General features: G+C 38.5%; 1 protein-coding gene across 4 annotated transcripts in view; it reads right to left on the bottom strand.

Moving 5' to 3' along the window:
- Window positions 1-26,048, bottom strand: part of GABRG3 (gamma-aminobutyric acid type A receptor subunit gamma3) — a 717,311-nt gene that overhangs the window by 491,805 nt on the left and 199,458 nt on the right. The gene's annotated exons all lie outside the window — the stretch shown is intronic.

Here is a 26,048-nt window from a genome sequence, read left to right as displayed (position 1 = left end):
TTAGTACATTACCAGGGGAACAATGGGCCACCTGAATAACTGTCACTAAGTGATCTGGAAGAATTTTACAGTTGCTGTTTCATTCAGTGCCTTTTTAATTTTTTTGTTTTTTGTTTGTCCACTCAGGCCAATTGTTTGTCTGTTCTCAGTTGCTGTTGAAAAGTGCAAATGTGGGGCACCTGGGTGGCGCAGTCGGTTAAGCGTCCGGCTTCAGCCAGGTCACGATCTCGCGGTCCATGAGTTCGAGCCCCGCGTCGGGCTCTGGGCTGATGGCTCAGAGCCTGGAGCCTGTTTCCGATTCTGTGTCTCCCTCTCTCTCTGCCCCTCCCCTGTTCATGCTCTGTCTCTCTCTGTCCCAAAAATAAAATAAAACGTTGAAAAAAAAAAAAAGAAAAGTGTAAATGTTCTCAGTCTTCTAAACTAACAGTTTCCACACCTTTACTTAGTACTAAGTTGAAAGAAAGAGCATGGTAGTCATTTTCAATTTGTCTCTATAGACCCTAGGTACCAACTAACATCTTCATGAGCTCTATGACATGTAGATGAACTACACTGAGCCCAATGTTTCCTGGGGAGAGTGAAGAATCCAGGAATTTTCCAGCAGGCAGTCTACCAGTGTGCAAAATGCATTGTGAGACACAATCATACTGACACCTCAGCGCTACCTCCAGTTATATCTAAATGGCGATGAACTTACTGTGACCTCAGAGAACAATTTGGCAACAGAAATTTAAAAAAAATAGAGGAGCTGTTTTGAGGCATATCAAGCTAAAGAGGTAACTACTCCGCTCTCTCACCTTACATCATTAGATTGTTCTTTTTCCAAGCACTTTGTGCTTCTACTGGCCCCCACATACTGTGGTCTTTGAAATTCATCCCATGAAAAAATAAGGAACAAACAAATAGGGAATCAAACTCAACTTTTGAAGACAGGAGATAAATGGGTTCCTGACCAGGCAATAGAACCCTAGGGTACTGCATTTCTTTGTATTCCGGGAAGAAGTGAATTCTAAACATTTTCAAACTGGAAACTGCTCACTTGGGTAGTTCTTGATTAAAGTTTTCATACTATAGCAGAGGAGAAAATGATAAATTTCTTGGAGTCAGACTAAGCATAAAGCCATCAGGGTTTCATCACAAAAATCAGAGGAACTTGTTATGCAAAGAAGTTAGTAGACCAAAAATAAGTGATTACAAAACTGGAGGCACCATTATCAACAAAAATCGAGATAAGCACAATGCACCTTGTTTTGAATGTGGCTAATGATTTTTATCTTGGACACATATAATGAATGCATAGTGACACTGCATTGCACGGGGCATGGGACAATGCATGGGAAACTGTTGCAACCTGCTCTTGGAGGGAAGATTGACAATATTGTTTTCCTTGATTGCTAAATTGGACATGTTTCAAAATGGCAAATTGTAGAACTTTATTGATGATATTATTTTCATCTAAAACATAAGTAGTATTTCTGATTCTGGCATTGATTTGAATTTCTAAAGAGGAATTTCACAATTTCTGACTTTTAGGCTTGTATGAATTGTGGTTTTTAGCCAAGAGCAGATATTAACTGAGTCAATAATATTCATCATCACTGTTTGAGAATCTATGAGATGCCCCATGTAATTTTCCATGGTTTATTTAAGCTAGTCCACTTGGCAGCCCTGTAAAACTTTTAAAAAGAGATTGAAATGCATAGTGAAGCAGTTAAGGAATGTCCAACTGCTAATGAATCACAGAAATGAGACACACGCAGGTAGGTGTGACACACACAAGCCAAACCACCAACTCTTCCATACAATGCTCCATTAATCCAAGAGCCATAATTTGGTCATTGCCACTGATGCTCTTTGTCGCTTTACTTAAAATCAGACATTGAGTTCAGCATCTCATTTCCAGAATTTTCCAAGTTCTCCCTCCAGTGGAAAAGTACACAATGTAACTCCACATAACCAGTGATGGACATTCTAAATTCCTTCAGCTCTCTGCCATGCAAGTTCTCAAACTTGGATTCTCTAGGCACCACTTAATGGGAAACCTTTCTGACTTTCTAAGGCAGAAGTAATCACTAGTGTTAAGACAATTAAACAAAGGGGCCATTAGACCGGTGGCTCTAATGCCTCAGTAGCCTTCGTAAGCAAACTGAAACCTAAGCCAGAGTCAATTCGTATAAATGCATTGGTATTCCAGAAAATGAAATTTAAGAACAAGTAACCATAAACAGCCAACTAAGCTTTCCCAAGTAAGGAAACTGCTTAAGCTGTAGCTAATAAAATAATTTCTTTGCTTCCACGTCTGTTCCTTAAAACCTTTGCCCCCAGCTCCTGTCAGTGGGGCACTCCAACCACTTCTGGGTTTGAGTGGTTGCCTCACTCAAATTGATGTTTGCTCAAATAAACTTGAAAATTTTAACATGCTTCATTTTAACTTTTAATGCTAGAAATGAGCTACAGGTATTTAAAGTAACAATGAAACTGTTCTTAGTATAAAGATCACTTGCTCTTTTAGCCATAGTTCCTCATAACTTTATTACTACTCATTATGTTCTGTTAAGATGATTTACTAACACTGATGTCTCCTTGAAAGCAGAAATGTTGGGGCGCCTGGGTGGCGCAGTCGGTTAAGCGTCCGACTTCAGCCAGGTCACGATCTCGCGGTCCGTGAGTTCGAGCCCCGCGTCGGGCTCTGGGCTGATGGCTCAGAGCCTGGAGCCTGTTTCCGATTCTGTGTCTCCCTCTCTCTCTCTGCCCCTCCCCTGTTCATGCTCTGTCTCTCTCTGTCCCAAAAATAAATAAACGTTGAAAAAAAAAATTAAAAAAAAATTAAAAACAAAAGAAAGCAGAAACGTTATGTGTAAGGTCTTTGGCATAACTAGCATGACCTTGGACAACACCAGGCTATTCAGTAAACAGTGGTTCATAACTAAGTGGTTAAAGAATGAATATTATTAACTTTCTATTTTTTCATGTTTTATTTTTGACAGAGAGAGAGACAAAGCATGAGCTGGGGAGGGGCAAAGAGAGAGGGAGACACAGAATCCGAAGCAGGCTCCAGGCTCTGAGCTGTCAGCACAGAGCTCCATTCGGGGCTTGAACTCACAAACCGTGAGATCATGACCTGAGCCAAAGTCGGATGCTCAACCGACTGAGCCACCCAGGCACCCCAAACTTTCTTACGTTCACAGTAGCTTTTGGGTGCTAATAATTGCACTCATTACCTGTGTTCCTTGGGATTTGAGCAGTTAAAATATAGAGATAAAAAGGCTGGGTGGTCAAGTTAACTTAAGGAATGCAGACTGCTAGCCTTTCTTCAACAAACTCATTATTATATGCGTTGCTATTATGTGTATGTGTATTACATTAGCATACTGAAGATTCCTTTGATCTCCTAAAAAAAGGAACAAATTTTCACTATCTTGTACACCTGAAACTAACATACCATTCATTGTGTGTCAATGTACTTCAATAAAGATTTTTTTTTAAAGAAATAGGCTTAATTTTACCTAGGAGATAAATTCAAGCTACAGAATGTATTTTTTGCTTGTTTATTATTATTTTTCAGCATTTCTATTTACACAGGCCAAAATAAGTTTCCCTAATATGAGTTTTGTGCTCCAGGACTATTTTTGTAAAGCTCCAAGCCCTTTTAATGCAAGGTTGCTAAGAGCTACTCTCTGAGCCTTTTTTTTTTTTTTTTTTTTTTTTTTTTTTGGTATATGATTTGCCCCAGGCCCAATGCTCCAGGCGATTCTTATGGACAGCTCGGCAGGTGTGCTTAAGAAGAAGGGACAATTGTTCTTTTCTTTCATTGTAACCAGAGTTACAGGTGAACTAGAAATGTTTAAAGCAACAACTGAACTATTCTTAGCACAAAGGTCAGGATGCATTGTGAGGGAAAGAGAATAAAGACATCCCTTCTTCAGGACAATCCTGAGGGATGTCTGACTCACCAAGGGCCCATTTGCCATGATTTCTGGCATTTGCTTTGTTTTATGTTCTCCACTGGGAACATGTCTGCAATGTCTCCATGAGAGGCATATATCTAGGTTATGTCTAATTATATAATGATCTTAATTTAAATTTTACTGGGCCATGGAATCAGATTGTCTACATGGTTTCTGGATTTCCCCAATTCCCAATGCAAGCCAAACAGATCAATGGAATTAACATATGAAAAACACATGGATAATATCTTTGAAACAAAAACCAAACAAGTGTCAGGGAATTTCCTGAGCCCTAAAATACTGGTGGAGGCCACACTGCTAAGTAGGGTTAGCATGAGGGTGTTGAGGTCATGGATGATGCAAGAGGGTACCTGAAGTCCCACAGGCTGCCTGGAAGCTCCCATCCCTCCAAAAGGAGGATTTGGCCCCTGGTAGAAACCAGGTCAATGAGTCAGCAAATGATGGTAAAACCAGAAGTCATTGTAGGCCCCAAGCTGAGGTAAGTGCAGAAAGTGTAGCTAGCAGAAGGACTGATGGATCACACAGCATCAGTAAGCTCTGTCATGGGCACAAACACTGGAAAAGCTACAAAAGCAGGATGTGCCTTGAGGGCACAAGCCCTGAGCCAGGAAGCACAGTTCCCCTGGAGTGGGAGAGGTGCAGGAGAAGTGGAACCCAGAAAGATGGATGAACAGCAAAATCCACCATCCCCAGGAAAAGGCCTGATGGAAGTCCAGCAAATGTGAGACTAACCCTTGGTCTTGATTGCTTTCTTTAAACGCTAGGTACTTCCTAGCTCTGAAAAATACAAGTTTCCAAAAACTGTGACAACCTAATAATGGCAACGCCTACCTATAGGTGCCTGATGGTGTTTTCTAAATGCCATTCCCCACTGAATGGGGGCAGAGCTCCAGAGAGGGATAACTGATTCCAGGTTTGGGGGAAAAATGTAAAAAGAGATTCTGGGACATCCTGAGGAAAGTCAAGTCAAAAGCCACAGAAACCAACTTGTGGAGCCTTCCATTCACCAAAGATAGGTATATGTGAGGATCAAAAAGTAATTATTGTAATTGATTGAAATGTGCTGAGTATATAAGGATGTGTGAGTTCATAATGATATTTAACAGGGTGCAAGTTTGGGGAAAGAAGGGAGAGAGGAGTAAGGAGGGGGGTTGGAGAGAAGAAAGAAATAGAAAAAGAGAAAGAAAGACTGAAAAGGAAAGGAGGGAGAGAGAGGGAGCAGGAGGAGCTGGAGAGGGAGACAGAGAACAGTCAGTGGGTAACACTGGAGATAATTGGAGGCCACCCACTCTGCAAACTGACAATTGAAGGGAAAGATCTCCACATTTATCTTCCTTTTCCTGTACAGTAGTCTTTCTGAATAACCAAATAGCTCTAATTGATGAGGGAAAGTAGTTTTGTACTAAGAAACTCTAGCTATTAAAAATGAAAGAGAGGGCACCTGATGTGATACAATATATGTGATGCAGAGAAGATGGGTAATAGGGTAAATTAAATAGTGCCATGAGAAAGAAAACAGCCAAATCTCTTCAGCAAATCAATGTGAGCTAGGAAAAGTGAAGGACTCAATAAAAATCTGCTTTTTGCTCCTTTTCCTGCTTCTATTCTTTCTAGGACCTGCACCTCCACACCACTTAACACATGCCTTGTAATGCAAATAGCTCTCATCTTTGTTCTAACCAGTTCCTGGATGCCTAAGAGGACATGGACACCAGACCACTGTCCTAAGTAAAAAAACCCCAGACCCCAAATAAAGACAAAACTCCCTCCTTTCCTTTCTGAGTCTCCTGGACATTCCTTCTGTATCTGCACTCCCTCTATCCCTTCAATAAACTCTGCTTTCACCTCCTGCTGGCTCGAGTTTGATTTTTATTCTGTGCACAACAGGAACCTCTTGGCTGGTCCTGTGGAACCCCCCACTCTGGGCCATCTGACCTGGCCTGCTGGCATCAAATGATATAGAAAACAAGCAGCAAGAGGTTCCGCTGGAGAATCAAGGACACCCAACAGACATGATACTTTCAAGTGTTGTCAGGGGACAGACTGATACTGCTTTAAACAAAACAGCCATACAAATACGTTTGAACGTGGACTGGGCATTACTTACAGGATGCCAGAGAAGTACTGGGAATTTTGTTGGTAGTATAATAGCATTGTTATTAGGTTTTAAAAGTTTATATTTTTTAAGGAATGAATTCTCAAGTACGTAGGAACAAAATGATGAGAAGCCTAGGTTTGAAATTAAAACATTTCACTGTAAAAATACCAAAAAATGTGGGGAAATATTCACAATTATTGAATTGAGTGATGGACATACAGAGTTTTGTTATACTATTTTCTCTGGTTTTACATGCATTTAAACATTTCAAAATAAAATTTACTTACAAATATCATTGCAAAGGAAAAGGCCCTCAAATAGACATTTTTATAACTACAAATAAAATATAAAGTCTTATAGTCTTTGGAGCAAGCTATTCAGAATTTCCACACTAGGCTCTCACACCACCCCCTGCTCCCCTACCATCCCCCTTCTCATAAAACCACACCAACCGTATCTAGATGGCTTGGAATTGCTAGTCAAAGGAGCAGACATAATGGGCATTTGCGTTTGGGTTATCTTCTCAGCACTGTTAGAACTCAGACAATTCCCTGCTGAATTGTTAATGGGACTCTAACTGCATACAACATTTCGCTACATCAATAAAGAGAATCACATCCAGAACATTTAGAAATGAAGTAGGTAGTTAAAATGTAACAAGAAGAAAGCCCTGACATATCGACTTTAGAGCTAGTAAATGATTGTAGACTTTTAGAATGGCGCATTGTCTGCCTCTGTCACAAGAGATGAATCTAACTGTTTGATGGGGTGTTGCTCTCCTAATACAGGAGTGAGGCTTACAAGCAGAAAGAGTATATCTCTAGGTACATTCACACATGGGTGAGTGAAATTCAGGCCACCTAGATGATGATGGCGTGCAAATTATTGCTGGCAATCTGACAGCCCTCTTCCAACAGAGTAGCTGGAAACCTTGTCCAGTATTCCCAGACCACCAGATGATTTTGAGACCACAGTTTGCCCAAGAGCAATGAGACCATAATTTCCAGGTACAGAGATCTGGACTATGAGGCTGTCTGTGGACTAGAGGCCCTTCTCTGAAGGTCTGAATACAATGGAAATCCCTGGTTCCCTGGAGAGAAATGTGCATGCCCAGTAATGACTGGGGTTAAACTGGGTTACGGGGCTTGCAGTCACATTCAATTTGACTAAAAAGAGTTCAAGGGACATTTCTGGCTCACAGAAGCTTGGAGCTGCAGGTGTACACTTGCTGCCTGCATTAACTAAATGAGGTGGCAGTGCAGAAGTCCGATCCAGATATGTCTGTCTTGCCAAACCACAGAGCTAGAGAAGACATAGAAGATCCCGTGGAAGCAGTAATAAAAGTGTTAGAGAGAAGGTCAAATGCAAAAGTTCAGGATAGTGACTTGTCTAAGTCATACATGTCGTGGCTCTGAGCCAGTGGGTTTCCAAGAAAGAAAGGGGGATGAAGGTCAGTGTGGAACCAAGCACCGACAATCCCCAGAGAAACTCCACAGCCAGGAAAGCCACATCCAAAGAATGAAAGATCTTCTAGGATTTCACAGGGACAACTTCATGAACTGGGGGGAAGCTTCACTTGTCAGCACCAACACTAGACAGAAACAGACAAGAAATATGCCAGGTGGCAAGAGAGGGAAACATTCTCCCTCCTTTGTCCTCTCCCTCTTCCTCTCTTTGTCCTCTCTCTTCCTTTCTCTTGTTCTCCATATGCTACACACACACACACACACACACACACACACACACACACATAATTTGGGGAGAAAAGCAATGGCATGGCAGGTACTTTGGAGGCACTTTCACCAGGAATTTTGATTCAATAGGAACATTTATATGCAACACTATTCCTGTATTTCTAGCTGTTATATTGGCAGGCCAAGTGAAAGGAAAAAAAAAGTGTTTATTTAATATTAAAATACATTATTAATTAAAGTGAAGGGGTTTCATGATTTAAGATTGATGTAGAATCTCAATTTGGGAGCATGGATTCTAAAATACTGGTGTTTTATCTGTCCTACCAAAGTATGGACTATAATTTTAGGAGAAATGTTTAATGAGATGGATCTAACATAGAACCCCCCCAGCCCACTGTTTAGCAGTATAATCCATTATTCTATGCTCTGAGACACTGGGTCTCTCTTCCTAACCCTCCTTTGTCACTCCAGCACCAGACCATGCCCAGCTCTTGCTTTTTTGTCACCTGCCCTGGTGAAGTCTGAGTCAGCTACAGAGCAAGAGCTAAAAAGCCCAATCTGGAAGGGACAGACTTGAAAGTAGTAATTATATATTTTCAATTTGAAAACTGCTTGAGATGAGAGATTCAAAATCTATTTGGGGAATGCATAAATAATATACTGATAATTGGCACATATTTTACATCAGCTTTTCCATTTTAAACACTCATTTAAAACAACTGGCAAAAAAAATGCTAACAAAATAAAATGAGACCTTATTTCTTGCACACATCTTATTTGTCATATTCTTTACATGATTCTACTGTCATGATTTCAAAATAATCAAAAGAACTAATACTACCATTGAAAAAAAATGGATATATTGGGTTATTAATTGATCCATATATATTTTATATGATTATTGGTATGTTTCTGTTTGTGTTCCATCCTATTATCTGTTCTTTAGTGTTCCATCTGTCCTTTGTCCCCCATAATTCTTCTCTATCTTCTTTTGGATCAACTAGGTATTTTTTATTATTCCACTGTATCTTCTTTATCTGTTTTTAAGACATATCTCTTTGTATTTTTTTGTTTGTTTCTGATGCATCTTTTTTTTTCTTTAAAGAGAGAGAGAGCATGAGCAGAGGAGAGAGGCAGAGAGAGAGAATGTTAAGAAGACTCCATGCTGAGCTCTATTTCATGGCGATGAGATCAGAACTTAAGCCAAAACCAACAGTAGGATGCTCAACTGAGCCAAAATATATATAATAAATTTAGATTTATTTTAAATAATCATTTAGAGAATATATTTTAAAATTATTTCAAAATGAAAAGTTTAAAAATTCATGAAAAACCCCACAAAATTGTTGCTGCACCAATGATTTTGAAGTTACCTATTATAGTTTTAAAATTCATGAAAAATCAGCAGTCTATTGTATAACACATAATGTTTACTTTAATATAAACTGATGATTTAGAGAACTTACATTAGAATTACATGGAAGCCCTATGCCAACCCTGGGGTTTTATGCCCTTCCAGCCACACTTCAGTATCCTGCAGTCTGAGGAGGTTTAGCCTCAGCCACCTGAGTCTGGTCTCTGCCACCTCTCAGTCTTGTGCTCCCCAAATAATAATCTTTCTCTTTTCTTTTAATTTTGTTTTTAATTTTTAAAAATTTACATCCAAATTAGTTAGCATATAGTGCAACCATGATTTCAGGAGTAGATTCCTTAGTACCCCTTACACATTTAGCCCACCCCCCTCCCACAACCCCTCCAGTAACCCTCACTTTGTTCTCCATATTTATGAGACTCTTCTGTTTTGTCCCCCTCCCTGTTTTTATATTATTTTTCCCTTCCCTTATGTTCATTTGTTTTGTCTCTTAAAGTCCTCATATGAGTGAAGTCATATGATTTTTGTCTTTCTCTGACTAATTTCACTTAGCATAATACCCTCCAGTTCCATCCACGTAGTTGCAAATGGCAAGATTTCATCCTTTTTGATTGCCAAGTAATAGTCCATTGTGTGTGTGTGTGTGTGTGTGTGTGTGTATCCACATTTTCTTTTTTTTTTAATTTTTTTTTAACATTTATTTATTTTTGAGACAGAGAGAGACAGAGCATGAACAGGGGAGGGGCAGAGAGAGAGGGAGACACAGAATCTGAAACAGGCTCCAGGCTCTGAGCTGTCAGCACAGAGCCCGACGCGGGGCTCGAACTCACGGACCGTGAGATCATGACCTGAGCTGAACTCGGACGCTTAACCGACCAAGCCACCCAGGCGCCCCTATATCCACATTTTCTTTATCCATTCATCCATTGATGGACATTTGGGCTCTTTCCATACTTTGGCTATTGTTGATGGTGCTGCTATAAACAGGGGGGGTGCATGTGCCCCTTTGAAACACCTGTATCCTGTGAATAAATGCCTAGTAGTACAATTGCTGGGTTGTAGGGTAGTTCTATATTTAGTTTTTGATGAACCTCCATACTGTTTTCCAGAGTGGCTGCACCAGCTTGCATTCCCAAATAATCTTTCTAAACCTCAGTTTCCTCATCTGAAAAATATGGGGAAAAATTGTATTTAAAGGGTTATTGTCAGACTTGGAGATGATAAATACAGAATGTATGAGAGTTTCTGACATCCAGTAGGGCACACATGTAACTATATATTCATAAAGTAGATCTACCATAGGTATGAATGTGTAATACTTATTTTTTAATCATACACAGATTTACATGAAGTCACCTGTTTAACCAAAAACATTGTTTTCAAGGTAAAATATATATTTTTTTCTCTTCTTCCAAAAATGAAAATTACTAATCAGAGAGAGTAATAAAATAACTCAAGGATCACAGAGAAGAGTAAGAAAAGATTATGAATTAATTTTTTTAAAGAGACATGAAAATCCTCTTTAATGTATAAAACATTTAAATTATATTCAAATTTATATATTCAGAATTAAGAATATGAGGGGAGGGGAGGTAAAAAAAAATAGGTAGGGAAAGAAGAGCTAAAGATGCCCAGAGAGATGAGAAGAGTTTCCAAAAGAAAATTTAAAAATTATACTGGAAACATCTGTGTAAGAAAAGAAAGAGAATGGGAGAGATGAGGTATATCCTCACAGTAAAATAGTAGAGATAAAGAGGAATTATTAGACCCTGAGAAAATTCTAAAATCTTGAAGTGCCATTTTCACATGGTGTCTTCCTCAGGACAAAGTTTTCAACTTGCCTTATTGCTCTCTGAAATTCCCACTAAGCTGTCTCACCATTTCACATGCTTTTTACGTATTCTCTGAAAGATAACAGAGGATCCACCTAGTAGGAGAGTGATCATGAGGTAAAAACATGTTCTCTAATCTCCAATAGTAAACCAAGCAATCTTGCACACACAAAAGGAAATAAAGTCAAAATCCAGAATATCAGCATCCCTGATTAAGTTCAAGCCATGGAAATAGCTGAAAGAATTACCTGCCTCTAACCAGTCATTGGATTTCCACTTTCCTGAGTTCAATGCTATTTAAAATACTATCTATACCTTTTCTATCAAAAGAAATAATTTTGGAATTGGAAAGGGGAAAATGATAAGAAACCCAATGATGACAATAACGATTACAGTAAGAATATAATTTATTGAGTATTTGTTGCACTCCAACTCTGCCAGGGACATTATGCATCATGTCTTGTTTGATTATTATTTATTGTAAAATATTAACAATTAACGTTTATTGAGAGCCAAATGAGTTTGAGCATGCTGCTTTAGTTATGTGTATTATTTCATTGATCTTTACACTTTCATATGAGAAAAATGGAGAGGAGTCAAGTGCCTTGCTCATTCATGTAATATAAAGTGATAGTGCTGTGTTCCAATTCAACTTTTGTAGACCATTGTCAGGATTCCATTTATTCAATCATTCCTTTTTAACTGTTTATAAGACATTGTGTTAACAGGATGTGGTAATTGGTCTCCTGTAGCTAACTGTAAGTAACTTTCCTTGGGTCATAGAGGCAGTAGATGGCTGAGCTGAGTCCCAAACACAGGTCTGTCTGACTTCTAAACCTTGTTCTTTATCCTCACAACCAATCATCTCTTCTTCTTAATGAGATAACTGAGGCTCACTGGAGTTAAGTTATAGTATGTGAATTAATTAACACATCAATCTCCTAAAACAGGCAACCACATGCATTTATATAGCAAGCATTTATCGTATTTTGGGCTCTGTTGTTGGGACTCACAACCACACTTTACAATCCTACTGTTATTTTATAATAAATATTTCCATTCTGTTAATAAGGAAAATTAATTTCAAGGAGTTGTCTGGCCTGAGAGTCTGAACCCAAGCTCTGCTGCCTCCCTGTTAGGCTTTTCCAGCACAGTTCGGCCTTCTGGATGGAGGCATGGAGGCATGGAGGCAATAAACAAAGTTGACCGGTAGAATGAAACAAGTCATAAACTTCAGTCTGACACTGAAGGAATGCAAAGTGGATGAAAGAATGAAGATTTCCATGTGGATTTAACACACTTTGGCCAAGAAGGGGCAAAAAAGTAAGGCTTGATTCAACAGGAAATGAAGAATATTTGAAAGCTTTTGAAAAGGAAAATAGCAGATAAAATTTGTGCTTCATAAAACTGGATCTGCAGCAACATATGGGAAGAAAAGTAAGCGTTAGGGTCTGGAGACATTGGGAATGACACAGGCAAGAGGATATAAGAACATGAATTAGACCTTGGGATTTAAAATGAAGGTACAGCTGCCAGATGGGTAGGATTACCAAGTCTTAGAGCTTGGTTGAATATAAAAATAGAAGTTAAAAATAGCAACAAATGTTAATGCTAAGCAAAACCCAGAAATGGTCAATGGGAGGCTGAAGAATTTTAGAACCAGAGATGGTACTCTCTAGTGAGCTTTAGAAATAATGAGAGATCCAGGGGATACTAATATCAGGCAAATTTAAGGATAAAATGGACTTCAGGAGGTTTTAGTTGTAGAAGGTGACATTTAGTTGTTACAATTAGGTTTAAAGTTTCAGGTTCAAGATAATTACCTCCCCATAAAGATGTTAACTGCAAACCTCTGAAAGTGCGGAGAAGGTGGTGGTTATAGAATAGCAGAAACAGGCACATGCTGTTATGGTTTTCATAACAAGGAAATTGTAGGTTTGGGACAGACTGGTAAATCTAACAATCTCTCCTCAAAGGTGAGAATAATAATTATTGGGTAGTTGTTAAGCCTTTAGAAAAGGATACTGTAACCACTAGGAACAAGATGGAATCAGTGGAAACAACAACAAAACAAGTTATGGCAGACAATACCACATATTTTCAAGACAGAGCTACCAGAATTGCAGGTCAGAGGAATGCCAAAGAGACCCCATATGCCTTGATTTCAGCACACTGAATTCTGGGGTCAACACAGAAATGCGGTGACTACATGCTGAGCAGTTCAGAGGTTTAAGGAGGATTGAAGAGTCATGATCAGAGAATAGAAGTTAATATCAGCCAAGAACATACTTCCCAGCATCATAAAGATTTTTCACATGTGAGGATATAGTGAAGATATAGGAAACATCATAACATTATGAGCTACTGGGTTGAGAATTCTGTGGAATGAGGGGAATATCTTGGATGATGTTAATGTCCAAAATGTTCTTCCCAGATTATTATGATAAATTTAAACTAAGAAGAACTTTTAAGGGGATAAAATGTAAAATTAGGTACATAAGAACTGAGTAAGAAGATATCATATAGCAGGAAATCGTTTGAGAAAAAGGGCTCAGAGTTTTAAACCAGCAATAAATAAATAAATAAATAAATAAATAAATAAATAAATAAAATTAAATTAAAAAATTGCTACTGCTACCTTATAGGAGTCTTATAGAAGTCTTTTATTCCTATTAAGGACAGCAAAGGTGGCCCAACATTGGACACTGAACAGACTACATCTGGAGTCACTTCATGGTTGAAAAACTTATTTTTATTTTTACTTTTTTAAGTTTATTTTTAGAGAGAGAGAATGTGAGCAGGGGAACAGCAGGGAAGGGGGGAGAGAGAGAGAATCCCAAGCAGGTTCTACACTTAGTGTGGAGCTTGACGTGGGGCTTGATCTCATGAACTTTGAGATCATGACCAGGGCCAATATCAAGAATTGTATACTCAACTGACTGAGCCACCCAGGCAACGTGGGAAACTTATTTTTATTTAAAAAAAATTAATGTGTATTTATTTTTGAGAGATAGAGACAGAGCATGAGCAGGGAGGGAGCAGAGAGAGGAAGACAGAATCCAAAATAGGCTCCAGGTTGTTTAACTAACTGAGCCACCCAGGCACCCCAGGGAAACTTATTTTTATAACTGCATCACTGAACATGAAGATTTCCAGTAATTATTAGCAAGGTTAAATAATCTGAGAAATGAGATGGATAAAAGCACTTAGGCCCAACCAGGCTAATAAAGGGAATCCCACTGGGAAAAGACAACAAAGGATTTTTAACCTTAAAAATGGAAGACATATTGGTAATGGGATATATTTTCAAATATCTAAAGGACTTTAATAAGTGAAGGATAATTCCGGGAGTAGAATGAGGAGTGCTGGTTTGACAGATGTTAAGGAGTAACTAGGAATATGCTTATGTGGGAGATGTTTAACAAGTATGACTTCAAGACTCTTTTGGCAAAAATATACTCAGTCTTGGAGTTACTGGCAATGTCAAGGCCAAAATAACATGTATTTATTCCACAAATATTTTTTAAAGCTTTACCATGACCCACACACTGGGTTTGGGGTTACAGATGCACTGTTAAAGAAGAAAGACTGCCACAGACCCATAAGAATGGAGCTAATCATAGTGGGGACCTAAGACTTTCCCATGGAGGGAGATCTGGGGAGAAAGTGTTAGCTAAGAGTCTGAACTGCTGAGTCAAGTCTTAGCTCATAACCAAGGAAGAGAAAAAGCCAGGTAGGGGCAGAGGCAGAGCGGCTGGGAGTTTGGTTAACCAGTATCCCACTTAGGTAAATTGAAGCAAAATAATTTTGCTGTTAAGTCCTTTTAACAAATGTGGTTGGACTTTTACTTTTTTTTTTTTAAGGTGTTGCTGGCAGGATAAATAAATATACATAAAACACCTAGAAACATCCCAAGCACTTACAATAGTGCTACATAAAGGGTGTCTATTATTGCTATTGCCATTATTGTTGCCTTTTTCTTGATGGTCTTGTAAGGGTTGTGTTAGGAACTAAATGTCAGTGTTTTTCCAAAATTCACATGATGAAGCCCTAAACTACCAATGTGATGGAATTTGGAGATGGGGATTCTGGGAGGAAATTAGGGTTAGAAGAGATCATGAGAGTGGAGCCCCATGATGGGATTAGTGTTCTTACAAAAAGAAGATGAGAGAACAGAATTTCATCTCAGCACCATGTGATGACACAGCAAGAAGGCAGCCATCTGCAATCCAGGAAGGGAGTCCTCATCTGGCAACTGCATTGGCCAGGACCTTGATCATAGACTTCCCAGCCTCCAGAATAGTGATAAAATAAATATATGCTGTTTAAATAATCCAGTTTGCTGTATTTTGTTGTGACAGCCCAAGCGAAGCCAGGCAGAAAGAAGGAGGTGTTATCAAAGGACACTGAACTTTCTCACTGGGGAAGGAACACATACTATTGTTGACCATCAGTTTTAGCACCTCTTGTGCAGTAACCCTCAAAGGGAAGGGATTTGGCACACAATCTTTATCACATTCCTATCACTACATCCTCCATTTCCAATGGCTTTCCATAGCTATTAGCACTTAGAAGCCTTAGATAAGCTATCCCGAGCCCACTTCTCCAGTACCTTCCACCAACATGCTCCTCTTTCTTCTCCTCCTTAGACTCACTGGCCTTTGATCAGCTGCTCCAATGGCCAACAATCCCTACAGCCTTCATGATTTTGTCATACAATTCCCTCTGCATGACATGCTTTTTCATTTCTTTTCACATCCAGCAGTTGTCCAGTAAAGTCTTCTCTGACTTTTCTAATCAGATAAATTCCCCCGTTATACATTTCATGACACCTGTATACAGCCCTTACCAACATTTGTAAATATGTTTTCTATGAGTATGAAATTAATGGTTTCTCCCTAACTCTTCTTCCTTTGCTCCATGAGGACAAGGGTCCCTATGCCTATTTTGCTTACCATTGCATCTCCACCCCTCAGCACAGGACTTGACACATATCTATTACTGCACAAATCATCTATCCCAATAAACATGTTAATAAGAAAAAGAAGGACTTGGACCTTCCATATACATAAGGTCATACCTGCATGGTTCTCCTTTCAGCCCTAGGTTTAATTACTTTTCATGAACCTTAACTACAGGAATCGTGCAGAAAAACAGAAGGAGGGACTTCTTAACCAAACAACTACATGTTATGCCTTTCACAGGGGAACTGCTTAATTATTGTATGTTTTCCGACATAAGTGGTGTGGCCACCTGTTGGGGAGTTGTGATGGTTAATTTTATGCATCAACTAGACTAGGCTAAGAGAAGTCCAGAGAACTTGTTGGTAAAATGTTATTTCAGGTTGTATCTGTGAGGATGTGTCTGGAAGACATTAACATCTGAATTGGTGAACTGAATTAAGATAACCTCACCAGTATAGGTAGGTACCATCCAATCCATTCAAGGGCCCAAATAGAACAAAAGGAAGAATAAGGAGGAAAAGCAGCATGTAGTACCATGATGGTGGGGGGACAGTGGCTTTGAGGATGTGATCCCTGCAGTTATCCCTTCACCACTCACTCAAAACCAACAACCTTAAAGCACAAAACCTGGGCCTTGCACTATGCAGGAGCAGGAGACACAAAGATGAAGAGAATCCTCTGCCCTTCATGAGGTTATAGTCCAGAAAACCACAGAGAAGGAGTCATATTTTAGAGAAGTATATATTCAGAGGAACAGAACAAAATTAGTCAAAATTACACTGGCTGGAGAGTTAACTTAGGGAGAATAAGACTCTGTATCACTTGGATTTTTGGTAAAAAGAGTCTGGCTTCAGCTTACAGTCCCCTGAGGTAACACAGGAGAAGGTTTCAGGCTGCAAGAGTCATCCTATTATCTCTGTGAGAAATATGCTAAGAAAGATGGGGCATTGTCTTTGCTGAACCAGCGTGGTCTGCATACGGTTTGAGATATTCATCCTGGAGGATGATGGACTTCTCCTTTCTTGTCATTTTATTTAAATAAAATGATATATAATATTAGTTGTAATAATGTATTGAATATGTTTATTTTCCAGGAAATAGTAGAAGTTGTTTGCTTTGCCAGTTCAATGTCAGTGCCTCACTGGGTGCTGGAACCTAATGGATGTGACCATAATGTTAGGTGTGGCAGCTGAAGTACATGAAAGCCGAGGGCTACCATGTCTACACAGTTTTTTCTACATGAAGGCCAAGCCAAGAGCACAGGCGCAGGTCTTCTTGTAATATCTGTTCTACCCCAGACAGTTCTCCAAAGAGTCCTAATGCTGTGAAGGAAGAAACATAAATGCCTTTACTTTCCACTCAAAACATTTTTTTTAAATGGCTCTACCCAAAAAAGAAGGTGTTGTTCATGTTAGGGCACTACTTAAACGTTTTTTTAAGAGCAAAAACAATAATAAAATAAAATCAATGGTGATATTGTTTCCAATCAGCTGAAGTGCTACACAAAAAAACTAAGGTGTTAAGAGGAAAGAAAAATGTAGTTCTTTCTGCATTTCTTTCCTTCATGATATATCTATTAGTTGAGAAAGTATTCTATGTCATGTATAGATATGTGAATGCACTTTTCATCAGACACCCTTCTGAAAGGTGTGTCTATCCTGTTACTACTCTGTAATGTGAAACTCATTCTGGAAGCTTCCCCCTGCCCAAAGACAAAATTCAAGCCAGTAAGAAAGGTTCTGGAGACTCTCTATGCCTGGCTGTCTGCATTCTTCTCCATTCCCCACTCCTGCCACCTTATACTTCCCTACTTTGTAGCTTTGCATGTCTTCCTTTTGCACTCCCCCCATCTAGAAGTTTGACCATACCCACACCTCTCTAGAAAACTACCACTCATACAAAACTGATCTTCGCTTTCCTCTTTTGCCAGTGACCACCTCCTCCTTTGTGATGGGTGTGACAGGAGCCCTAATCCCAGTGGTGGTGCTAACTCACTGTTATGAGCACTGTCTGCTTCTCTGACCCTCTCCTTGCACTTTTGTGATTTGTGAGCTCCCTGATGACAAGCATTCACCTTGGTGTTCCCATGCCTGGTTTGTACTCAGTGGACCCAAATTATTGTCTGAGGAAGGAAATGAGAGATGGAAGGAGGGAGGGAGGACTGGAACACACATTTTAAAAATAAAGTAGGCAGGAAGTACACACTTACAGGAAATACCCAAGGGGCAGAGGACAGCGTAGGATTTTTAAAGCAGAAGAAAATCCTTCTGAGAGCATAGAGCTATCTATAAATATTTGAAGAGATTTAAGGTGGATAAAGGCTTACAAGAACTATAACCTGTACTGATATATCAAAATAGAGGGAATATTTAATTCAAAAATTTTCCAGTATTTCAATGGATGTCTCTGGTAATGGATATCAATATGGTTGGTGGGGACCAGTTCTCTACAGGGAGTTGATGCAGTGAGTCAGAACACTGTATTACATTATCTTCAGGGTGCCTCCAAACATTGAGTCTGGTTGAAGATAAATGCATAATCACTCATATGGTATTCTAATAAGAAACCCCACTCCATCTGTCCCATAACAGACAAAAAGGAAATAAAATGATCTAGGACAAGAAATTAAATAGCTCCTAACAACCTATCTCAACTACCATTTATTTCTGGTATGTCAAAGTTTGGATTCTATTTTTTTCAAATATTGCCAGTAAAAATATATAGAGGCACATTTGCCATCTTGTATCTTTTAGAGAAGATTTATAAGAACCATTTGAAGAAAATTCAGATCCACGACTGATTACTAATGTGCTTGTGGAGCTGAATTTCTAAACACTTCAAAAGCAAGATGTATCTGATGTAAGAGACATCACTTTCCATTTGGAATAGGAGATTCACATGTGTTAATATCATTTGTTAACTTTGTTGGGATCTAAGGAATTCATGCTCATTATGAAGCTGAATCCTTTTCACAACAGCAGAAAACACAATAATTTTTAATGTTTAATTAAAGTCATTTTGATAATGATACATTGCTGCCAAAATAATGCTCAACATACATTTAATCATGATGCAACAATCAGGTGTTCCACAATGTGGGACATTATGCCATTTTAGCAGATAACTGGTCTGGAATCCTCACAAAAGTAAATGCCATGAGAAAGACACAAATCAAAAAGGAGGGTGCCAATCTAGATCAAAGGTTACTGAAGAGACATAATTAGTAAATGTCAAGGGTGTACCTTGATTCTGGGATCAAAGTAATACAGCTATGGAAGACATTGCAAATGCAACTGGAAAACTTTTGATTCTGGGTTAGACACTAAATGATAACTTTGATTTATTCAAGTTTATTAAATGATTTAGCGGTATTGTGCATGAGGAGTAGAATGCTTTCTTTCTTAGTGCATCTGAAACATTTAGGGGTGACATGCTGTGATGTCTGCAACTTGTTTTCAACATATTAGTGAAAAGTGTGTGTGTGTGTGTGTGTGTGTGTGTGTGTGTGTGTGCATGCGTGCACGTGTGTGTTTAGAGAAAGAAAGTAAATCTGAGAAAGTTAACAGTTGATCTAGGTCATTCTATGATAAATAAAACTAGCTCACTATGACCTACAAAATGAAAGCATGTGAAACTGAAGATTACAGGAGTGGAGGCCTGCCATGTGGAAGGGAATTTCATCACTCACAGCTTTGTCTTTCTCTGGTTATAGTTATTAGTAACAGAGGTCCAGTTCCTTGTCTGGAGCCCAAGAATGATTTGAGGGAACCTAGGTTATATTTCTGCTCAACTCCAGTTTGACATTAAGAGGTCCGAAGAGAGAGAAAAGCATTTATACTGGCATCCAGCTCTTTAAGGATATCAAAAAGGAATTTTCAAGTCATTTTTTGCACAATGTAGCTGTTCAAATTAGCATGGAATCATTTTCCTTATAAATAAAAAATTTTAACTTTCAAAAAATTAATCTAAGTCAAGGGTAAATGAGCATCTACTGTACTATTCCCTCAGCTTTTCTTTACATTTGAAATTTTTCGAAATAAAATTGGAAAATGATTTTTGGAATATTTATGTCAAACATTCTAACTTCTTCTATGTGCAGTGGCAATGAAACTTACTTGGGGACATGGATATAGTTCCCTCTGACATTTTCTTTTTCCAGTTTCTCCACTAACTAAATTGAATCAGAGTCCATTACTAAGAAGATGCTTTTGAGTGACAGTGAGGCTGGGCCAATCAATGGTGGAGTTGGTTCTCTACACAGAGAACTCCCATAGCCCCTGCAGGGGAGTCACCAAGAGGCTCTGTAAACCCCTCCTACCACAGAATGTTCACCTCATGGAGGGACTAAGACACGCAAACTTATATAGTATATTGTAGAAAGCAATGCTTACAGTAGGAGAGATAGTAATGGGAATTTACAAAAACTTTGGGAAAACTCAAGATGTTTAGAAAATTGGTTTAACTAGAGAATAAGAGAGAAGTGAAAGAGAAGAAGGGCATGTGGCTGCCAGGCTGCGGTATTCATGTGTAATCTAGGAGCCAGTGGGGAGTCTTTGGGGCAACTGAATAGAGTAGAAACATATTAAGTGTGGTGTTTCAGAAGAATTTGCCTGAGAGTAGTCTTGGTGGGCAGATGGGTCAGGATTGTTGAGAACATTGGAAAGTGTGAGAAGCCCTGTGGGGACAGTGAGGCTACAGAGGACAAAAGGCAAGAATTAGAGAAAGATGTCCATAGACCCAGTCACTAGTAGACCTGGATTGGCTATTAAAATAGTAGGTAAATCTTTTACTCTCCATGTGATTCCTTCCTTTTCATCTTAGACAAACTGGCTGCAATCTCTTGGGTTGTTAAGAGAATCGAACAGGTAAGATAACTTAAATGTTTTAAAATCCAACAAAAAAACATTGCCTTATGTTAACATTTTCAAAGTAGTTTTCTGCCTGTCCTCTACCCCAGTGTTAAATGGACCTTTATGCTTCCTTCTGCCAACCATTCTCCTGCTTATAATCTATATGTAGGAGCTTCAAAAAGATGCTTTATACATCTAAAGAACAAGCCCAGTCTACTCTCTGAACAATCAAAATTCAATGCCCATTTTCTCTCCTCTAATCCTATTCTAGAAAATGCTAGGTACACTCTTTTACATTTGGTGTACTTTATATATTGTATATAATTTCCATTGTTGCTGGGTACTGCCATCTGACTTGGCACCTGACATGTCCAAAAGATGCCATTACAATTTCCACTTAGCTCACTGGCCCTGTAGTGCTCAGAGGACCAAAGGTGCACAGTGTTCAGTAGCAAAGTGAAGAAGAATTAACTTCATGCTTTTATGTAGACTGTGGTCTAAGAAATCTTAAATTAGGGTTGCAACGGCCTCAATATCCTATCACAGTTTCAGTGAAACAGCTTTAACTTCCCACATCTCCTCAGGTACCCTGGAAGAAGGGAGTGCCAGATACCATACTCAGAATGATTTGTTAATAAATCCAATTTTCCTTTCCTGGTGCTCCTTTTCTTGGATTGAGTTCTCTTCCAGGAAATTTCTTAATATACCATAAAATACAATTTTTCCAGGCTCCCTAGTTTTCCTTGGGCATGGGCAGATATTTTGGAACAAATGTGACAACTGTAGAATTGCAGTAACAATTATACAGTCAGAGAGCTGTAAGAGGCCTTACAGAAACATTTTATCCATTTTATTGCATAAATTTTCCCTTAATTTTAATAAATTACAGTATATATATAAAGCTTATTTATATCCATTTGTTTATAACCTCCTTAAAGACAGTTCTTTTATTTCTTTGTTGCCTCTGAATAGCCTAATCACCATTTGGTAAATACACAATAATGACAGCTGTATTTGGTTTCACATTCTATAGTTTATAAAAGTAGCAACATATTAAATACCAAAACATGTTCCCAGTCTTTAGGATTCTATGCATTATTTAAAATAGTTTTTTTCCAATATGTGGTCTCACAGCAACTGGATACGATTATGGGAGGGAAATTAACCTTGATTTCTGCCTCACATTATAAACAAAATTTAAGTTGAGGTGGATTATAGACATAAATGTGAACGCTAGAATATTCAAATGTTAAAAAGAAAACAAAATTTTTAATTTACTTTTGAGAGAGGAAGAGAGTTTGGGTGGGGGAGGGGCAGAGAGAGAGAGAGACAGAAGATCCAAAGTGTGCTCTGAGCTGACAGCAGAGAACTTGATGCCGGGCTTCAACTCATATGCTGTGAGATCAAGGCCTAGGCTGAAATCAAGAGTTTCATGCTTAACCAACTGAGCCACCCAGGAGCCCCAGAAGAAGATAAATTTTTAAAGTATGTTCATGACTTTAAGGTAAGCAAATATCTCTTAAATAGGACATGAAAACACTAAGCATAAAGGAATTAATTGATAAATTGAATTTCTTTAAAATCAAGAAGCTTCTTCATTAAAAACACCATTAAGAGGTGTGAATACATTAAAAAGGTTGGAGTTTTCTAACTTCAGGGATCCTCAGCTGTGACACAAACTGCTTCACATTTACCCCATGGAACTTGGTGAGGGGGAGGAAAGGGAATATATGCAAACATGGAGCTCATGATTCCTCCTATGCTTTGAATGATAAAGTCATTTGTTTCTGAACCAAATACCTCCCCTCTTCTGCCATAATCTATGAAACTGTAGTGGGCCAACTTGTTAATTCACAAGTAATGTAATATCTCAGACTGTCACAGTTCTCTATAGGGATAACCTGAAGCATCTCAAGAGTTACACGTTCTGTGTTTCTCAGGATAGGAATTTGCATTGGGTCCAAAATAGAAGAGAGAGTTAAAAATTTACAAACCAAACAGAATTAGTGATTGGCTTTCCTCATTCCAACAGAACATGCAGTTCCTGATTTTTAGAAGTTAAATCAAAGACCCAAGATTCAGTGACACAGAAATAAAAGGTGAGCACACCAAATCATTTCCCTAATTAGCTCCCAGAATTTTGTCCACAGGTTTTGAACTCCCCAAACAATGGATATAAAAAAAAAATCCTTGTGAAATTACTAAGCCAAAGTAAAAAGACCTGGAAATAGTAACAATCAGCAATTCCCCTAAATTCCCAGTCTTTGTCCCAATGTGAGGCCTGCAGAGAGCTTCCAATTATCCATGAATACTTCATTTCTAAATATTAAAAGGTCAGTGAGTAAATGTTTTATTGTAAAAAAAAATACTCTGCAACAGAGAGAAATTATATTAGAAGTAACAGAAGCAATGTGGGACCAGAAGAAAATTTCAAAGTAATTATAATGTTTTCAGAAAGAGGAGGTTATTGAGCCAACAAAATAACAAGATGCTGTAAAAGAAGAATAATACAAGGATCAGAAAGACCCTTTGGAGTTTTTTTCCCCCTCAATTAGTAGGTAGTTGGAAAGTAAATTGGGAGAAATTTCCTAAAAACTAATGCAAACAGAAAAAAATACACAATATAAAATGATATAAAATAATCATAATATAATTATAAGAGAGAAAAATAATACCATGGGAAAAAGAATTTATTAACGAAATAATATAACAGAAGCTTCAGAGGAAGATAGTGGTGAATAGGAGGACCATAGGCTCACCTCTTTCCACAAACACAACTAGATAACTATAAAATCATCTTAAATACCCCAGAAATAGACCTGAAGACTGACAGAACAAACTCCACAACTAAAGGGAGAGATAAAAGGCCACCTCAAAGAAGGCAGGAGGAAGTGCAGATATGTGGTTCCAGGGAGAAACATATTGCTGGTGCTGTAGAGGTGGAGGAACCATGGTCATGAAGAAGGGAGAGAAAAAGTGAGTCACACAGGGAAATTCACAAAGAGAATATTTCCCCAAAGCCTTTGGCTTGGAAAATGAAAGGGGTTGAGTTTTGTGAGTTCATGCAATCAGCAAAGCTTAAAGTCTGGAGTTTAAAAGTCAGAGACTTAGCTGGGATAGAGCTTGGAGGGCATTGCCTTACTCTGGGAAAGAAGGCAGGCAAACAAACCACAGGCACACAGCCTGGAAGCATCAATCTGAAGAGAACCTGGGGCACACAGTGTGGAGATTATTTGCTCTTCTCAGACTGCATCTCTGAGAAGCAGCTTTCATGGATACACTTCTCAGGGAACAAATATGCTGGCCAGCACCATTTCCCTCCCCTACCCCTCAGCATAAACACAGAACCACCTGTGGGAAGCAGCACAGCCCAGACACTAGCTGATTAACTTGCACACACTAAGCCCCATCCCCTGTGCTCTGGTGGAATTGCCCTTCTCAGTCACACTTGCCTCAGTATGAGGCAGTCCCCTCCCACAGAAGACCAGATCAAACCTCTGTAGGCACCACTTCTCCCAACCAGAGTTCTGCAGGACCTCAGTTATGGTGGAGGTGATAACAGGTCTCATTTCACAAGCAGACCACAGCGCACCTAAGTAAAACTTGCCACATTCAGTCCGGGGACCAAACACTGCCTATAGCATGCAAGGAGAGCCTCAGCAGACAACTGATCTGAAGGATAGAGCAGATAAAACACAGTGGCAGAGTACATGTAATGCATGTCAGAGACACTGCTTGAAGCACCAGGCCCAGGGCACTACAGGACCTCTTCTCCATAAGGTCATTACTTTCAAGAATAGGAGACATAACTGACACACATAAGAAGGCAGAGACTTAGCCAAAATGCTGAGATGGAGGAATTTATCCCAAATGAAGAACAAAATAAGGGTATGGCCAGAGATCTAAGCAAAATGGGTATAAGCAACATGCCTGATGGCAATTTTAAAATAACAGTTATAAGTATACTGGCCTTGAGAAAAGAACAGAAGATATCAGTGAGACTCTTACACGGAGATAAAAGACTAAAAAGAATCAATAAGAGATGAAGTGTGCAATAAACGAAATTAGAAATGCACTTGATGCAAAGAGCAGCAAGATAGGAAAAGCAGAGTAATGAAATAGTGATCTAGAAGACTAATAGAAAGTAATGAATCTGAAAAAAAAAAAGAGGAAAAATTATGCAACACAAGAATATACTTGGTAAACTCAGTGACTCCATCAAACGTAATAACATTCATATTATAGTAGTTCCAGAAGAGGAGACAGGAAAGGGGGCAGAAAATTTATTTGAAGAAATAATAGCACATAATTTCCCTAATCTGGGGAAGGAAATAGACATCAAAATCCAGGAGGCACAGAGAACCCCCATCAAAATCAACAAAGCAGGCCAACACCAAGACATATTGCCATTAAATTTGCAAAATATAGGGATAAAGAAAAAAATCTTAAAAAGAGCAAGACATAAGGAGTCCTTAGCTTATAAGGGAAAACCCATAAGGATAGCTGGACACTTCTCAATGGAAATTTGGCAATGTAGGAGGGATTGGCATGACATATTCAAAATGCTGAATGGGGAAAAGGTGCACCCAAGAGTACTTGCCCAGCAAGTCTATTATTCAGAATAGGATAGATAAAAAGTTTCCCAGAGAAACAAAAACTAAAGGAGTATATGACTACTTAACCAGCTCTTCAAGAATTATTATAGGTAACTTTGAGTGAAAAGGAGAGACCAAAAGAGAAAAAAAAAAAAAAAACAATAAGAAAGCATCAGAAAAAATCTCCAATGTGTATGACAAAACAAGTAATAAAATGGCAATAACACATATATATCAATAATTAATTTCAATGTAAATGGACTAAATGCTTCAATCAAAAGATATAGGGTATCAGAATGGGTTTAGAAAACAAGATCCATTTATATGCTGCCTATGAGAAACTCATTTTAGATCTAAAGACACATGGAGATTGAAAGTGAGGCATGGAGAAACATTTTTCACCCAAATGGGAATCAAAAGAAAGGTGGAATAGTGGTATTTATATCAGAAAAAAAAGACTTAAAAAAAAAAAGACTGTAATAAGAGAAAAAGAAGGGCACTACATAATCACAAAGGAGACAATCCAACAAGAAGATGTAACAATTGTAAATAAGTATGCACCCAGTATGGAAAGCACCCAAATATATAAACCAATTAATAACAAACATAAAGGAAAATCACTGATAATAATACAATAATATCATGGGACTTTAATACCCCATTTACATCAATGGA

This window comes from Herpailurus yagouaroundi, unplaced genomic scaffold (assembly GCF_014898765.1).
Source record: "Herpailurus yagouaroundi ecotype Mexico unplaced genomic scaffold, PumYag 185, whole genome shotgun sequence".
Taxonomy (NCBI): domain Eukaryota; kingdom Metazoa; phylum Chordata; class Mammalia; order Carnivora; family Felidae; genus Herpailurus; species Herpailurus yagouaroundi.
Note: the sequence above shows the minus strand (reverse complement) of the source record. Positions and strands in the feature narration are given on the sequence as shown.